Source organism: Lepidochelys kempii, chromosome 11, assembly GCF_965140265.1.
Source record: "Lepidochelys kempii isolate rLepKem1 chromosome 11, rLepKem1.hap2, whole genome shotgun sequence".
Classification (NCBI taxonomy): domain Eukaryota; kingdom Metazoa; phylum Chordata; order Testudines; family Cheloniidae; genus Lepidochelys; species Lepidochelys kempii.
Window position 1 is genome coordinate 20,587,486 of NC_133266.1, and position 18,727 is coordinate 20,606,212.

Below are 18,727 nucleotides of genomic sequence, written 5' to 3' on the forward strand. Positions count from 1 at the left end.
TAAAATTTGCCCAATGAGAGAGGAACACTGTGACCCCATGTTTGGTAGAAGAGGAGAAAGCAAGAGAGAAATTTCACAATATTTTGAAAAAGAGTGATCTCATCTTTCCATTTCCCCTGGTCCCAACCTGCCCCCTAACTGGGGAACCTTTCTACTATCATTTGTTTCCATAACAACACTGTGGTGAAACCCCCTTCCTCTCATCTATGAACAACACCTCCTACAACCATCATCTGTGCACACACCCTTGACTCTCCCCTCCCTGCTGTCAAATTCTTCAGAATTGTACCCCATCTAGACAAGTGTCTAGATGCTTTTTCAGTTGCTGTAGCCTCTTGCTGTCTTCCCATAAAAAGCAACAAGTCCCAATCCCCCTAGCTGGGAACCCTCAATCCCTCCCTCCAAAAAAAAGCCTCCCCACTAATCAACATATGATCTTGAGCCCCAAGCCTTAGAAAGGACCTGTTTTCAGGTTAAATGAGAAATGAGCACATCCTTAGTTAAGATTGGGATGGGAATGTACATTTAGATAATAGTTTCCATTTGAGGATTCAGATTCTCTTTTGTCTTAATGTCAAAGGTGGAAAGTTAAACACTGTGCAATAAAAAGTGAACTCTTTGCACTAATTTAAAGCATAGTTGTTAGGGGGCTTATTCCTTCACCCACTTACTTCCCTGGTCCTTCTCACATGAACAGAGAGCAACAATACCCGAAGTCCAAAGGTGCAAACAATTCGATGTTTATTGGGGTGAACTTCCAGCAAGCATGATTCCAGTTTCCTTCCTTAGTATCCTCCTTCCCAGCTCTGACACCACAGAGCCTTACACCTGTGTCCCTGTTCCCATTCCTACCCTTAGCCAAACATGATTCCAACTTCCTTACTCCCATTCCCTGTTCCCATTTCCCCCTTTAGCAAAACATGATTCCAATTTTCTTACCCCCATTCCCTGTTCCCATCTCCCCCTTTAGCAAAACATGATTCCAATTTTCTTACCCCCATTCCCTGTTCCCATCTCACACCCCCACCCCCACCCCATCACTTCCTCATTGACTACAGATTATATAGTAAAACTTGAGTTCTGCTTAGCTATACCTTAACCAATCATTTTCCTGAAATTTAACTAACCAATCCTAACATATTGTAACATGATTATGTAACCAATTATATCCCACCACCTCAATTAGTTTACACCCAGCAAAATTAATTATACAGCAGACAGGAACAATCACAGAACCAGACAGAGATTATACAGACAAACAACAGCAAAGTGGGAACTATAATGACAAAACAATACAGAAGTGAGGATTTCACATCCCAGCTATTGATAAGTGAGTTCTTGCCAGACAGGATGCTATCAAACTAAGTTTCCTTTTACATTTTCTAGGCACTTCCCTTTCTCTGGAGGTGATAGGAATACAATCCTGTCCTGATAGTGCCTAACAGCCCAATAGCACCTTATTTCAATGTGACTAGTTTGGAATGTGAGGATGTGACCGTTCGCTTCCCAGCTTATGGCTGCCTCTGCTGCTTAGCCAAAGGCCTTAGCCTAAGAACAGGGCCTCAGACTGTCACAGTAAGAGAAGGCCCTTACACCAGCAGACAGTGATTTTGATTCTCTCTTTTATACCTCTATCACTAGCCAAGTGATAAGAATACACCTAAATTCTTAGAGTACAGGCCTTTGCAGACAGGCCTGAATATCTATATCCTAACAATAGTTACCATGAGCTGCTTCTTTTTTAATCAATCACCGCTTTTAAAAATATGAAAATAGAGAGGTATTAATATTCACCTTATTTTTAAAAAAGTTTACATTGTCTTTTAAAATGAGTTTGTTCTCATCCTTGTAACTGTTTTCCCACATCACAAAATGGATTTTGGATGAATTGGCATTCTGGGCCTAAGTAGTGCCCGGGATGGAATTTACAAGTGGTAAAAGAGATGCAGTGGCAGACATGTGGGTGGAAGCCTGCCATACTATGCCTCATTGAAATCAATGTTATCAGTCCATCACTTCTGTGATCATTAAGTTCACTCACTAATTTATTTACAACAAAATAAAAGAATGGACATCTAGTTTTCCTTTCCCTACAGACATAGCTTATCCTCATAGAAAAGTTTCTCTTGACTTAGATGGTGATGTTGGTGTTAGGCTGCCTCTGTAAATTCTCTTCCCCAGTGCCCAACATGGAATCATGAACAATAATGAATATTCTAAGGTGTCGACATTCTCCAACTGCTTTCTTTTTACAACAGTTCCATTCTCCATTTTAGCGTTTAAGTGTTTTGTTTGTTAAATGTGGCCACATCTCTCAGAACATCTGCAGCGGTACATACACAATTCTACAAAACCATGCAGAACTTTGCAATGCAAATTTGTTTTGTGCATATGAAATAGAAAATTGCACAGCTCTGCCACAAAGCATTTGTAAAGGAAAAACTGGGATCTCCAGCCAGCTCTGACGTTAATATCTACGAAAAGATCTGTGTATTCAGAGTACAGCAGTCTCTCAGATTTAAAAAATGAATCTGCTTCATCTAGGCTTGTATTTCCCCCCTTCTCCAGGTTCATTTTCTGTGAACATTTAAGTGACTGAATTTTATTCACAAATATTTAAAGAGAAATATTGAGAGCTTGAATGCTCCCAGTCCTGAATAACAAATTGTAAACGTGTTGCCGGCACCCAGTGCCGAGAGGCTGAACAACAGCTTGAGTGGTTCGTTACCCGGTGTGCTACACCCAATAATCACAACGGGGTGGAGAAGCAGAAAAGTTTATTTGCAGCTGCAAAAAGGTACAGGGAGAATAAAATCTCAAATCCTGCACAACAGAGCAGGAAGTTACACAGGCTTTTATACATCCTTTTTTCCAGCATACTTATCCAATAGCAAGCTGCTCCAAGTATCCATATAGCCAGCCAATCCAGTTCCCAGCTAGTTCCCTGATTCTCTGTATCATTTGTTAAACTATACATAAAGCTGCTTTATTCAGCATTGTTCTTCCATATCTCCCCTGTTTGGCCTTGCTTAGTTTCAGGCAGTCTGACTCTGCAACATACTGTTGCAGATTCTCAGCATAACTGCTGTGTGTGCCTCCAGGCGGGGGGGCCAAGGACACTTGGGCCTAGCACGCAGAGCTGCTGCGAGTGCCTCCAGGCAGGAGGGGGGGGCCAAGGACACAGGGGCCTAGTGCGAGGGGGCTTCATCGACACTCGTGGTCTTCCATCCCCTCGAGTTACCTAGTGGCCATGCCCCAGTGTTCCCAACAAACGCACACTCAAGTATTTGTATTAGAATTGCTTTATTTTATAAGGAAGGGGGGACTACTGGACATAACACTGAGATAGAATCATGTTGTGGAGCAGGCAGAAATGGAGATCCCAGAGAGGCATGTGTGGTAAACATGTAGGTAAGCCAAGGGATACAATAAGCAGCTCAAAACTCTGGATATAGTGGAATCTCCAGTGCTAATTATTTAAATACCTTCCAGCACAGACAAGGGGGTGAAATCCTGTCTCCGTTAAAGTCAACATGGGTAGGTCTACATGGCCTGTGCAAGCCAGCCTCCTAGTTTGGGTCGACTAGAGGGGTTTGCACTAGCGCTATGAGAATACCCGTGCAGATGGCCCTTTGAAGTTGCAGCTCAGGTTTTGAAGTCTAGGAAGGGAAGTGGGCTTCGGAGCCCAAGTCACAACTTCAAAGTGCTGTCTACACAGTAGACAGCTATTTCTAGAACGTGAGTGCAAACCCCTGTCTGTCAACCCGGGCTGAGAGTCTTGCTTCCATGGACTGTGTAGACAGACCTTATGAGTTTTGCTATTCTGCGATTTCAGAAGAGACAGGATTTCACCCAGGGTTCACCCCAGAGTCCTAGAAGAGAGGCAATTAAAGGGCGGTGGGCAGAAATGCTCCCCTTCCACTGCTTTTGGCCTTACTGTACCCATACAAACAGACACAATATTTGGGCCATGGTTAGGGCCCTTCGTTTTTGGTTTTTATTTTATTTAATTTTTCCCGGGAATTTATCAGTGTTCATTACTGGAACAACAAAAACTGGTGAAAATCAGTGGAAAAAACTATTAATAACTTTTCTGGGTAAATATCTGGGTTTATTTTGGTGGATGGAAGAACAGGGAAAAAAGTATTCAGTAGGGTAATGCTTTGATGAATGGAATTCAATGTGGTTTGCATCCAGAACTCAACACATGCTACCTCTGAGTTTAAGAAAACAATATCTCTCTAATCCCCAAATAAAACTTTTCAGTTTACTGAAAACTCAACAGTTTACTGTTGTAGACTTAGAACTATTAGCCTATAAATATTTACATTTAATAATGGGGCCATAGCATTTGCAGCATGTACACTCCATCGTCTTCTCCTGTTTTTGCTTTTTTTGTTTTTTGTTTTTAAACTTTTGAATACTTGAATACTTCCATTGTGTTCTCATATAGATTTTCATTTTCTTTCGATTTTAGTGTGTCAGATCTTTAAACCGTTATCTGCTAGCAGCTTGAAATGTGTACATGGTGGGTGTGAGATTCATCAGAACATTCATATGCACTCATACTTCAGAGCTTGTATGCATGCCTGTTTGTTTATTGTGTTTTTCTTCTAGACTTGTACATAGCCTTACTTCAACAGGCAGCTTTGCATATACATACAGACTAATGTGTTATCATAATACATATATCTCGTGCAATGTTTTGTCTTTTCCTAATAAAACAAAAGTAGGGTGAAAACTGGGAAAAAAAGAGAATACTGCTTTGTAAAAGCCAGGATTTTTTTCAGGGAAAATCAGTTTAAACTGAAAACAAGGGGGCTTAGTCATAGTGAGGCACATACTAGCAACTTGATACCATAGTGACTGGACAGACAGGTAGATACTGAAAGATGAGCTACTAGAGCTGTTTATACTGGACTTCATTTAATTTGGGAATACAGCCATTTTGCCCCAGTACCGGCATTAACTGTTGGGCCTGATCCTGTGGGGGGTGCTGAGTGAGAAAGAAAGAAAACTCCAATATTCCTCCTTTTCCACTGACTTTTCCCCACTCCTTTTTTAAGGACCTTTGGGTTTTTGCAGCTTTCCCCCCATCCAGATTTCTCCATTTATTTGCCAAAGGAGTTATTTTGACCAGAACTGGTCAAAAAAAATTGACTAAAGGTTTTTTTCCCATCAAAACCAAGGGTTTTAAAGAAATGGCCTGGAGGTTCGGACACTCATCTAGGGTGACCTAGGTTCAAGTTCCTACATAGCTTGACCCCCGAAAAGTAGGCTATCTGCTAAGCTACAGCATTAGTCTCTCCCTCTGGTCCCCTGAGTAGTTAATTATTCATCTCCAAAAGACTGACTGTAGATTAGGGCACTTACCTGAGATGTGGGAGACCCAGGGTCAAGTTCCTGCTCTGAATTAGGATGAGCAAAGACTCAAATGTGGGCCTCCCAGACTATAGGACCGTGTCCCTAACCCCTGGCTGTTCTAGAGTGAGGGTCTTGCATAGACTTTTTTTCCCTCTCACAAAAAATGTCGAAAGATTTCATTTTCAATCCACATTGGAATAAAAACAGATTTTGAAACCTCAACATTTTTGGTGAAAAGGAATAGTCATTTTCTGGCCAGCCCTACTTTTGAGAGCAATGGGCTGCCTCCTCACCTTGGGATGATTGCTCAGCAGAGTCTGGTACAGCAAGGCTGTTCAGCAAATGTACTAATGCCATTTCCTAGAACTTATATCAGAAGAAAATTGGGATGGAGGCTGAAGACTTAATCATTGCAAAGTGAGTAATGCTGAAATCTTGTGTTATTTTATAAGAGAAAGGTTGTGTTATGAGGAGACAATCTATTTACTCATGTTATATTAATGGCCGTATTTATCTCCCATAATGAACAGTTCAGTATATTTATAGGATTTTCAATGGGACTCTTTGACATTTTAATCCATTTATTGATGCACTTAAATAAAATAAGATCTAAGAATTTGAGAGCTTAAGTCATTTAAGGCAAACATATCAATGAAGATACTGAATGAAGGTTGGAGAAAATTCTTTGCAACTGTTTGATATGAGAAGGAATGGAATTTATTTCTCACTGATCCCTTTAATACTCGAGGAGTCTCAAAACAACACCCTAGAAATAGTCACCTTATTTCTAACCACTTCATTATGAAAAAGACAATATGGAACAAAAAATATGCAACAGAAAGCACAATTCTGTGACTCAGGGAACGTAGTAATGCAGACAAATTAGGGGCAAGATGCTGCCCTAATTTATACCCATTTCACACTAGTGTTGCTTCATTTACTTCCTTGGAGTTACTTCCATTTATGCCTGCATAAGCTAGAGGAGGGTAAGGCCCTATGAGTTAAACTCTACTGAGGTAGACAAAATTATGAATGGAACAGGAAGAAAGATTTTTACTAATTATTTATATAGTGCCAATATAAATGTGCATCTGATCTATTTTCCCATGCATCATACTTGTTGGAGTTTGATAGTTAACTCTTCAGAGCAAAGACCTCGTCATTCTGTGTTTGGCAAACAAGATGAAGAGGGAGTGTCAAAGAGGAAGTCAACTGTCATAAATATAAAGGGAAGGGTAAATCCCTTTTGAAATCCCTCCTGGCCAGGGGAAAACTCCTCTCACCTGTAAAGGGTTAAGAAGCTAAAGGTAACCTCGCTGGCACCTGACCAAAATGACCAATGAGGAGACAAGATACTTTCAAAAGCTGGGAGGAGGGAGAGAAACAAAGGGTCTCTGTCTGTCTGTCTATATGCTGTTTCTGCCGGGGATAGACCAGGAATGGAGTCTTAGAACTTTTAGTAAGTAATCTAGCTAGGTATGTGTTAGATTATGATTTCTTTAAATCGCTGAGAAAATAATTGTGCTGAATAGAATAACTATTTCTGTCTGTGTATCTTTTTTGTAACTTAAGGTTTTGCCTAGAGGGATTCTCTGTGTTTTGAATCTAATTACCCTGTAAGGTATCTACCATCCTGATTTTACAGAGGTGATTTTTTTACTTCTATTTACTTCTATTTCTATTAAAAGTCTTCTTGTAAGAAAACTGAATGCTTTTTCATTGTTCTCAGATCCAAGGGCTTGGGTCTGTGGTCACCTATGCAAATTGGTGAGGCTTTTTATCCAACATTTCCCAGGAAACGGGGGGGTGCAAGTGTTGGGAGGATTGTTCATTGTTCTTAAGATCCAAGGGTCTGGGTCTGTAGTCACCTAGGCAAATTGGTGAGGCTTTTTACCAAACCTTGTCCAGGAAGTGGGGTGCAAGGTTTTGGGAAGTATTTTTGGGGGAAAGACATTTCCAAACAGCTCTTCCCCAGTAACCAGTATTTGTTTGGTGGTGGTAGCGGCCAATCCAAGGACAAAGGGAGGAATATTCTGTACCTTGGGGAAGTTTTGACCTAAGCTGGTAAAGATAAGCTTAGGAGGTTTTTCATGCAGGTCCCCACATCTGTACCCTAGAGTTCAGAGTGGGGGAGGAACCTTGACATGGTGGCAGAGGTGGGATTAACCTGAAATCATTTTGAGATCAATTTGAGATTTTTTGAACTAGAAATACAGATTTTAAAAAGGAATTTTTTTTTCCTTTGGAAAGGAAGTCCAGAAAGCAGCTGAAACTGAAAGCAGCTTGTTTTTTCTCTGCTTTGTGGCCAAGCAGAGACAAAAGGGGATTATCTTTGTGAATTGCAGGTTTTCTTTGCCTGGAGGCAGGGTACTTAACTCCTGCAGGGAAATTCACAGTCTTCTAACCCAGAGTTTTTTTTTCCCTAAAACTAAATGGGGGGGGGGGGGGGTATTCTACCCATTTGCCTGGAGACAAAAGTGGCAGGGTTGGTTTGTTTTTTTTTTGAATTTTGATTTTTTACAAGGAGCACAAGTTTGAAAAGGAAAATTTTTTTTCCTTTGGGCTGCTGGTAAGCAGGTTTCCAAGTAGTTGGAGGTTTTTTGCTTTGATTTGGGCCCAGAGCAGAGACAAGGGAATTGTCTTTTTCTGTAGGCTGACAATCACTATCAGAGAATAGGTATCCTATTCCAGCACAGCGAAATTTTACAGCCAAATTTTGTTTGTTTATTTCTAAACCTCGGGTGTAAAGTTAGTTAAAAACAGAGAGGTAAAGATGTCAGGCACCAAGGCACTACACAAATTGGAGTTAGCCAAACTGGAGACATTGAAAGAAACCGAAAAAGCTCTAGAAGCTGCTCACAGGAGAGCAATGGAGGCAAAGGAGAAAGAAAGCGAGGCAGCGAAAGAGGCAGAACAACACCAAGCGGCTGCTCACAAGAGAGCTATGGAAGCAAGGGACAAAGAACTGGAGGAGAAGGAAAAAGAAAGGAAATATGTGGAGGAGATGGAGAAGATAAAGGCTCAGCAGAATATCCCAACAAACCCTAGCAATCCTTCTCCAGGTACCACTTCCCATCCCAGAAAGTTCCCCACCTACAAGGTAGGCGATGATACTGAGGCCTTCTTAGAAAACTTCGAAAGGGCCTGCCTTGGGTACAACATCTCTACTGACCAATACATGGTAGAGCTGAGGCCGCAGCCCAGTGGACCCTTAGCTGAGGTGACAGCTGAAATGCCTAAAGAACACATGAACAAGTATGAACTGTTTAAATCCAAGGCGAGAGTCAGAATGGGGATAACACCCGAGCAGTCTCGTCGGAGGTTCAGAGCCCTAAGGTGGAAACCAGACGTGTCATTTACCCAACATGCCTACCACATTGTGAAACATTGGGATGCCTGGATATCAGGAGCAAGTGTTGAATCTCCAGTAAATTTGCCCTTCCTAATGCAAATGGAACAATTCTTAGAGGGTGTTCCTGAGGAAATAGAAAGATACATCCTAGATGGGAAGCCCAAAACTGTAATCGAGGCAGGAGAGATTGGAGCCAGATGGGTGGAGGTGGCAGAGAAGAAGAAAACTGGTCGCAGTTGGAGCGGAGACCAGAAGAGACAACCCCAGACCACACCCTATTACCGGGGGCCGCCTAAGGCCCCACCTACCTCCCAAAGAACCCTCCAGACACCTTATCGTCCCACCACCCCATTCTCCAGCAACCCACCTCGCCCCAGTGACCTGTCAGCTTTATATATACAACTGCAGCAGACTTTATATATACACAGTTTCCATGGTATGCATCCGATGAAGTGAGCTGTAGCTCACGAAAGCTCATGCTCAAATAAATTGGTTAGTCTCTAAGGTGCCACAAGTACTCCTTTTCTTTTTGCGAATACAGACTAACACGGCTGTTACTCTGAATCCCAACATAGTGCACCAGTGGAGAGCGGTTCACAGTCAACGGAAACAGCCCCATCCCCTACATCACTTCCAGAGGGACAAAGCATAGGTCCACAATCCCATGAGGAACTGATGTCTCCAAGATCAAGGGAACAGTTCCAGACCGAACAGGAAACAGATGAAAGCCTCCAGAGAGCTTGGACGGCGGCACGGAGCAACCCACCGCCTCTCAGCTCTTCTAATCGATCCAGGTTTGTTGTAGAAAGAGGACTTTTACATAAGGAAACTCTTTCTGGTGGACACCAGGAAGACTGGCATCCTCAGAGACAGTTGGTAGTTCCAACTAAATACCGGGCCAAGCTCTTGAGCTTAGCCCATGATCACCCTAGTGGCCATGCTGGGGTGAACAGGACCAAAGACCGTTTGGGGGGCTTATTCCACTGGGAGAAAATGGGCAAGGATGTTTCTACCTAAGTCCGGTCTTGTGAGGTATGCCAAAGAGTTGGGAAACCCCAAGACCAGGTCAAAGCCCCTCTCCAGCCACTATTGAAACCCCATCATTGAAGTTCCATTTCAGCGAGTAGCTGTGGATATTCTGGGTCCTTTTCCGAAAAAGACACCCAGAGGAAAGCAGTACATACTGACTTTCATGGATTTTGCTACCCGATGGCCGGAAGCAGTAGCTCTAAGCAACACCAGGGCTAAAAGTGTGTGCCAGGCACTAGCAGACATTTTTGCCAGGGTAGGTTGGCCCTCCGACATCCTCACAAATGCAGGGACTAATTTCCTGGCAGGAACTATGGAAAACCTTTGGGAAGCTCATGGGGTAAATCACTTGGTTGCCACTCCTTACCACCATCAAACAAATGGCATGGTGGAGAAGTTTAATGGGACTTTGGGGGCCATGATACGTAAATTCATAAATGAGCACTCCAATGATTGGGACCTAGTGTTGCAGCAGTTGCTCTTTGCCTACAGAGCTATACCACACCCCAGTTTAGGGTTTTTCCCATTTGAACTTGTATATGGCCGTGAGGTTAAGGGGCCATTGCAGTTGGTGAAGCAGCAATGGGAGGGATTTACACCTTCTCCAGGAACTAACATTCTGGACTTTGTAACCAACCTACAAAACACCCTCCGAACCTCTTTAGCCCTTGTTAATTATCTCATAGCATTCCCCACCTCCAACCGAAAGCCTAAGGTGTACCATATTAATTCTCTAAAGCCCTTTTATTCCAGAGAATTAAAAGTTTGTCAGTTTATAGCCCAGGGAGGAGATGACACTGAGTAGCCTGAAGGTGTCTACTATGAAGGGAAATGTGCTGGTGGTGTGGAAGAGGTGAACCTCTCCATGAACCTTGGGTGTATGCAGCGACAGCAGATCCAGGAGCTGTGCACTAGCTACGCGCCAACGTTCTCAGCCACCCCAGGACTGACTGAATGGGCATATCACTCCATTGACACAGGTAATGCTCACCCAATTAGGGTCCAACCTTACCGGGTGTCTCCTCAAACTAAAACTGCTATAGAACAGGAGATCCAGGATATGTTACAGATGGGTGTAATCCGCCCCTCTGGAAGTGCATGGGCATCTCCAGTGGTTCTAGTTCCCAAACCAGATGGGGAAATATGTTTTTGCGTGACTACCGTAAGCTAAATGCTGTAACTCGCCCAGACAACTATCCAATGCCACGCACAGATGAACTATTAGAGAAACTGGGATGGGCCCAGTTCATCTCTACCTTGGACTTAACCAAGGGGTACTGGCAGGTACCGCTAGATGAATCTGCCAAGGAAAGGTCAGCCTTCACCACACATCTCGGGCTGTATGAATTTAATGTACTCCCTTTCGGGCTGCGAAATGCACCCGCCACCTTCCAAAGACTTGTAGATGGTCTCCTAGCAGGATTAGGAGAATATGCAGTCACCTACCTTGACGATGTGGCCATATTTTTGGATTCCTGGGCAGACCACCTGGAACATCTACAAAAAGTCCTTGAGCGCATAAGGGAGGCAGGACTAACTGTTAAGGCTAAGAAGTGTCAAATAGGCCTAAACAGAGTGACTTACCTTGGACACCAGGTGGGTCAAGGAACTATCAGCCCCCTACAGGCCAAAGTGGATGCTATCCAAAAGTGGCCTGTCCCAAAGTCAAAGAAACAGGTTCAATCCTTCTTAGGCTTGGCCAGTTATTACAGACGATTTGTACCGCAATACAGCCAAATTGCCGCCCCACTGACAGACCTAACCAAAAAGAAACAGCCAAATGCTGTTCAGTGGACCGAAAAGTGTCAGAAGGCCTTTAACAAGTTTAAAGCGACAGTCATGGCTGAGGTTTTTCATGCAGATCCCCACATCTGTACCCTAGAGTTCAGAGTGGGGGAGGAACCTTGACATCAACACACACACAACTTTGCAGAAGAAGTGGGCCTTAAAGACATATAATTTGGTCTGTTCCTTTATTTAAGACTCAGAAGTTTTATTTTTAATTTTTTTTCTAAGTTTTCAACCACAGGCTGGGTCTTTACAGATCAAATTTCTGATGAAAATCAGTATAAAAATATTAAAAGCTTTTTTTCAGTTATAATTCCAGACCAGAGAGATATAGATATGTTTCTCAAACCAAACCTCTGAACCCTACCATGTTTGTCCGCCACTCATTTACCACATATTTTAGTCTGGTTGGGTATGTAACTTTTTCCCTCTCCTCAAATAGCTCTACTGGTTTCCTTTCTGGTTTATTTCAAGATCCAGTTTAATGATGTATTCTTTGACTTCAAAACTCCCCTTGGATGTGCTCCAGCCACTCTCACAGTGACCTTCTCCTTCTCTGCTCCTTTGTTATAGCCTTCTCTATGTGTACCTTACTACAGTTGGGACAAGAGTCTTTTCTTGTGCAGTTCCTGTCCAGTATCTCTCTCTGCTTTATCATCACTTCACCACATTTCAAATCTCAACATATAATGTCTGCTATTTATTATTTAACTCTCTAATTGTATTACTTTAGCAACTATGTAAAGAATGTCAGGATAGAGTTTCCAGGAGAGACTGTATAAAAAACAAAATTGTATTTTGTATTCTGGAGATAGCAATATATTCTACTTCTGCTTGATATCATGAGTGTCTGAAATATTAATAAAAATGGCACTCTTATCTGATGCCTCATGGGCCTTCAAACTCTTTCTCTTGGCTTAGACAGGTTGATATATATTCTTAGTGGCTTAGATCAACCCAGATCCTGTCTGCAGTGTCCCTGTCTGTTTCCATACAGACTGCCTCAGAACTTTAATAGCAGGGTATAGAGGAAATTCATGTTTCTTCAAAGGAAAAATGGTTTGAATTTGAATATTTTACTGAAGTTCTCCTTTCACTTTATTCAAGTAGTAAATGGCCTAAAATTACAATTACATTGTTTTGAGTGGTAAATACATAAAAATGAGTTACTTTACATATGAAAGCCCAGAAATTATCTGAACTGTGTCTTGTTGAAGACTAATAAGATTGTCTTTTAATATCACATGAGCACATCTAAATGCCCTCAGTGAGATTTTTCCTTTATATAATTTCCCAAAATTTCACAATCACTTTCAATTGAATAAATCTGGACAACCATCTTTTAAAAAAAGAACATTTTAGATAATAGCTTTTCTGAGTACATACTGAAACTTTTATAGAGTTTTTAGCTAGAATTAACTGGCAACAGGTCAACCAAATGAAGCACAAGACATTTTTACTTATGGACAGTATTAGCATGTTAACTCTTAGCAACAGCTTACCAATTTGCTGTACCGAAAGAAATACTACAGATTCCGGATCCAAACCTGGTGCCAGACAACCCTAAATCCCATTTGAGAAATATATAAATAACTGATAACATTAGTGCTGAATTTGAAGTTTGCCATATATCTAAATAGCCTCTTTTCCCAAATGCAAGGATTTTTCAAAGAGGGACATGTAGCTATTATATTAAATATACACTTCATTGTGAAAGCTACTCCTGCATTTAGAAACTGACAGCATCCTTGACACTGACATAGTCTATTCTGATATCATCCTTTTAAGAAAGTGTTTATATTTTTCTACTTGAAAGGGAATAATAAGATGGGCAAGAAAGAGCATCTTCCAGGTTCACTCCAAAGAGTAGTTGTATTACATGTAATCCTTTCTCTTCTTAGGCTCTGGGAGGATACAAAGGATTTTATTATTTTCAAAGCTGCAGGAATGTCCATGGTGAAACAAGTTGGGGCCTCTTGGAGATTTGATACCAAAATGACAAGCAAATGGGAGCCAAATCTCTCTCGTTCTGTTTTTAGATAAAAGTAAGTGGAGAGAAAAATTGATCAGGCATAATGGGGACTTTTTGCCTTTCCTTTGAAGCATTATGTATTGGTCGCTACTGAAGGAAGGACCTCAAACTTAGTGAACCAATAGTTGGATTTGGTGTGTCAGATCTTAGGTTTCTAAGACTGTACAAATAAATACAGTAATTCAGTAAATAGAACCTCTTAGTGCTACTCTTAAATAATCTAGATTCCAAGTGATTTGTCAGCAGTCACATGATAGACCAGTAGGCTCGGAGCATGTTTCTTAGTGAGAGCTTCTGAGAGTCTCCTAGACCCTCGCTTTTTCCTAAATAATTAAAAAAAAATCCCCAACACTTTAATAATTGAAATTATCCTCATAATACTTTATGGTGCATATATCTCCTTTCATCCACAAAGATCCAATAGTGTTTTGTAAGCTGTGTATAGTAATCATATCACCATTAAAATATAGTAAATCTGTCTACAGAAATGTACCGATTTATTCCAGATTCTGATGCATTTATCTGCATTGAATATTATGTCACTCCATGAGTAGATCTACTGACGTGAATGGAACTACGGTTGTGAATAACTGCTCACCAGTGTGAGTGGGCATTCACAGCCTGGCCCTTAGTAACTTTAGTTAAGGGTAGTGGGGCAAACCCCTGTTCTAATGAAAAATGCCTTGTGATAATGACAACAGCAGACAGGACATTGATTTTTAGGGTTTCATTCTAAAAAATATCACCCACAGTAAGCTGCATGGAAGCCAATGTAAACCTTGGACGTGAAGGCCTACTTTGCCCCTGCTAACATACTGTGGTTCCAGAGAATCTAGGTATTTCACATTAAGCCCTACCCATCCGTATTATGTTTATAACCTCTTTCTCTTTAACAATTCCTGTGCTGTTCTTATTTCTTCTTTAATAGCAAAACTCCTGTTTGACTTCAATAGGGCCCAATATGAATTATTGTAATTTTAAGTGTCTTTAACAAAACTGCAACTCTACCATATTTATGAAAACAGGAACTTTTCCCTTTAAAAAGCTGCCTGATATTACTACTATATGATTAAAGGGGCTTGAAAATGTAAAAAAGAAAATAATCTGGCTCTCAGTTCTGTCACTGTAACAAACTACAAGGCCTCTGCCCTCTATAGATTATTTGTTTGGAGGCTGAGTTGTTATTATTACCGCTTAAGAATCATGATGGCACTGTGATTGCTTAAGCAAAAAAATGGCATGGTCTTGGTAGGAAAGGAATGTAATCTATACTTGATGTTCTGATTGAATGTAAATATTATTCATGGCATATAGCTTTGTCCTTTCCCTGGTGGTTTTATGACTTGGGCTTCATTGGTCTCCTATTGCTGAGTTACATCATTTGCAAAATATATCATCTGGGCTGGAAGCACTTAACTGATAGAGTATATGGATAGGCAAAGCTGGAAACCATTTTTCTTTTAAATTATATAAACATATTCTTCCCACTGTGTATACTTTAGGGTGGTATATCTGAGTCATAGAATATACTATAGAAGCTTCCTTTGATAATCTTTTGGAAATAGCTAGTATTTTAGTGAGTATTACTAAAAAGGAGAAAAATGGAAATGCTATCAGATCTTTCAGTTTCCTAACAGCTGAATAGGAGATGGCTTTTAGCTGCAAGCAGTTAAGCACTGATAGCACAGAGTTGTCACCCACCCCAGCAATTCCAGAATCTTCTTGATACTGTTGGGGTTATCCTGCATCCCACACTGAATGCTCTGTGAGTCCTTCACAATCATTTCCATTAAATGCCATCCTACTGTGACGTTTTTGATGCAATGTTACAATGCTTCTGTTACCATGTTGTCCCATTCCCTTATGTGTCAACACAATCCAAAAGATTGTGGTGCATAAATTTGTCCCATGGGTTGAATTTAGCAAAATGGCAAACCCTAAGCATAATGTGCAAAGGGTCTAAAAGATGGAGCATGGCACAGGCAGCTAGCGACTTCAGAATTCTAACCCCAGTTTTCTCATTCATTATGCTGTATGAATTTGAGCAGGTCACTAAACCATTGTGACACAATTTCCCCCCATGTATAAGGGGAATAAGTGCAGATAGATGAGGGCTGCTGTGACTCTGACTGATTAAACCAGACTAAACAAACACCGGTAACATCTGACTAGCACAGTTACTGCAACATGCAATACCAATAATGCCACTGCTACCTCACAGTAGGACGTCAGCTGTCTTATTTGTGAAGCCAAGAATGCCAGTAATATGACCTGTGATACTGTATGTTTTCATTTAATATGTCCCCCTCTCCCAACCAAAGGAGTGATAGATATTTTATCCAAAGCAGAAAACAGTGACTAGCAGTAGTGAATAGGACTAAATGCCTTAGGCTTTCCTTTTCATCACACTGCTAGCAAAAAAAAAAAAAAAGGATATTGATACTACTACTAAATAAAAAATCCTAGGTTACCAATTTGTTTATTTTGGGGTAAATACGGGCTTGTTTTGTTTTTTGCCTAAAAACAGAAAACAGACATTCCTTTTTAATAAAAGCAATAAACTTTGCCAAGTGCATGAAACCTCATACAATTTCTGAGACGGGGCATGACTATATATAAGTGATATGAATCAAGAATTACTGCTTTGAAATCTAGTAGGTGTAAATGACATATAAAACTAAAGGTGTAAACCATTATAAAAATGTGCAAGTGAGAGCAGATTTAGGCCTGTATTCAGCTCAGAAACTGATCTGTGACACCGAGGAATTAACTGTAACTTGAGTACATCATTAGATTAACTCTTACCACAAATCAGTGGTCAGTAAATGGCACTTTGGTATTTATAAATCGCAATGGAAAGACATGAATGTGTGTCTTCTCATCAGAGACTGTTTTAAGACACAATTTTCTGAAGGCATGAAATAACATCTTTTCGCCTCAGCTAATGTACCAAGGCATTTTAGTAAAGATGGGCAATTCTGCAATTTCTGTATCAAAACATATTTATCCCTTAATCCTTAAATCATGACAATTGAATATAATACAAGTCAAAACCGTCCAGCAAAAGATGAAAATGGGAATTAGCAAAAAGAGCTTTAGATTAAAATTTCTGGCCCTGGAAACAACCAGTACAAAATCTCAATACCTCCTCAAGCGCTTTAGCAACTCGGAGAGGATTCTGTATGTTTTGTTGAATGAATGACAGCAATAGTTACAAGGAAGAGAAGCTGTTATTCAAATGGGGATTTCATAATAATCATAATCCATAAATGTACATAAATGTAATTGAAAGCTTTTGTATCTTTTAAACATCAAGTACTATATGGTACATCTGCTTAAATCACAGAGCATTTGCGCAAGAAAGTTAAGCTTTGCATTCCGGATATAAATTAAGACACAAATACAAACTAATTGTTTGATGTCTGTTATCCTCAGCTGAGCTGCTGTAGCTATTTCCTTTTTTCTCCTATATACTAAAGCAAACTGCTTTCTTCTTACCTTGAAATATACATGTTTGTAGAGCTATACAAGGGCACTTGGGTTGACAATAAAATCTAGATAAATGATACAACAAAAACACAAAGGAATGAAGTAGTGGTTCATGTGGTCTGCAAAGGCAAACATATTTACCCTTCTCCAGTGCGCACGAGAAATACACACAACTCTGTGAAATCCCTGGAATTATGAACAAATGATTGAGCACTCACAGCTCTGATGGAATTCAATGGGAGTTGAGTAGCACAATCTTTGAAAAATCAGGCCACTTTGACATAAATGCCTACTTCAGGCACGCGCATTTGCAATGAAAAAGGCTAGAACTGTAGGTCAACATTTTAAAAGATATTCTGACTGCTAAAATGGAAAGGAACAAGCAAGTGGGCTCCTATTCTGGAGCAGGAGGCTGAGGAGAGAAGTAAAGACTCTCTCACAAATGGTTTACATAAAACGGGCCAGTTTAAAGTTTGGACATATCCAAGGAATCATCTTGCAACCCTTTCCCCCCCATCCAAAAAAAAAATACTCAGGCTATTTACCACAGAATCCTAAAGGTTTTTCCCCCCAGGTTTATTCAATCTCTGACATAAAAATTGCTTTTAAAAGAAGCGTTTTAGTTTTAGAATTAATCTTCCTTGGAGCTGTGAATTGCATGCATGAATCATAATAAACTGTACCTCCTCGATAAGTGTTCATTTTAGAAGACACACAACTTCTTCAATTAGTAATTCTATAAGTACAATGCAAGAAGCGTATCTGATTTACCCTATCAATATTTTGTACCAATATCAATTCAATACCTAGACTGTAGAATGTATGTCCTATGCAATGGCATTTGAATGACCTTAAGGGCATAGACTATGTATCCTAACATTTCATTAGCACAGCAAGGTGAACTTCTGTGCAACAATGCAAAGGTTAGTTTATTTATATGCACAATTATTTATTTTTTTGCTCATCTGCATTCAGGGCCTCATCAAGTTATAGAACAATCAATACCTGACTTTGTGACTCTGACAAACTTAGTAACATACTGCCATACTTACATAGTCATTGCTAGAAAAGAGGAAAGATGTTTGGTTTTGTTCTTGTTACCTGTAAATTCAGAAAACTGGCTAAAATCAATATGCAGTTCAAAGTGGTTGGATGACGCCTACACTAATTGGCAAATTTGCTTCCTTCTTGACAATGTTCACTAAAATATCACACAAGACATGCTCATTGATTTGTAACAGAAATGTGGTTTTCCAGAATGAGGCTTGAAGGGTAGCTTGAAAATCAGGAGAGTCCAATTTGAAGACTTAACGCAATTTAAAAAGATCCTCAATGAAACATGACTTCTTTAAACACATTCTGGGCAGGAAGCAATACGAAAAGAAAAAGTATCCTCACTGTTCTTAGAGATTAGAGAGGATTTTGTAAATTTCATTAAGATTAGAAAGCAAGATCTAATGATGGATGGTTGGTGGGTTGAACCCCTTGCGAGGTCACATGCACTATTGTTTCCTCCTGTTTTAGGTTAGGGTCCATCTTTGCTTCCATCACAGCAGAAAACCTCTTCAAATGACCCACCCTCCAAGAACAACTGAGTTTCAGAAAGCTGCAAGGAAGAAAACTGTTCAGCTTATGGAACACACACTGAAAGATTGTTTGGACATTTTAATTAT

General features: G+C 40.4%; 1 protein-coding gene across 1 annotated transcript in view; it reads right to left on the reverse strand.

The window, feature by feature from the left end:
• LOC140895919 (von Willebrand factor D and EGF domain-containing protein-like) overlaps positions 1 to 18,727 on the reverse strand; it is a 282,268-nt gene that overhangs the window by 130,551 nt on the left and 132,990 nt on the right. The window lies entirely within an intron of this gene.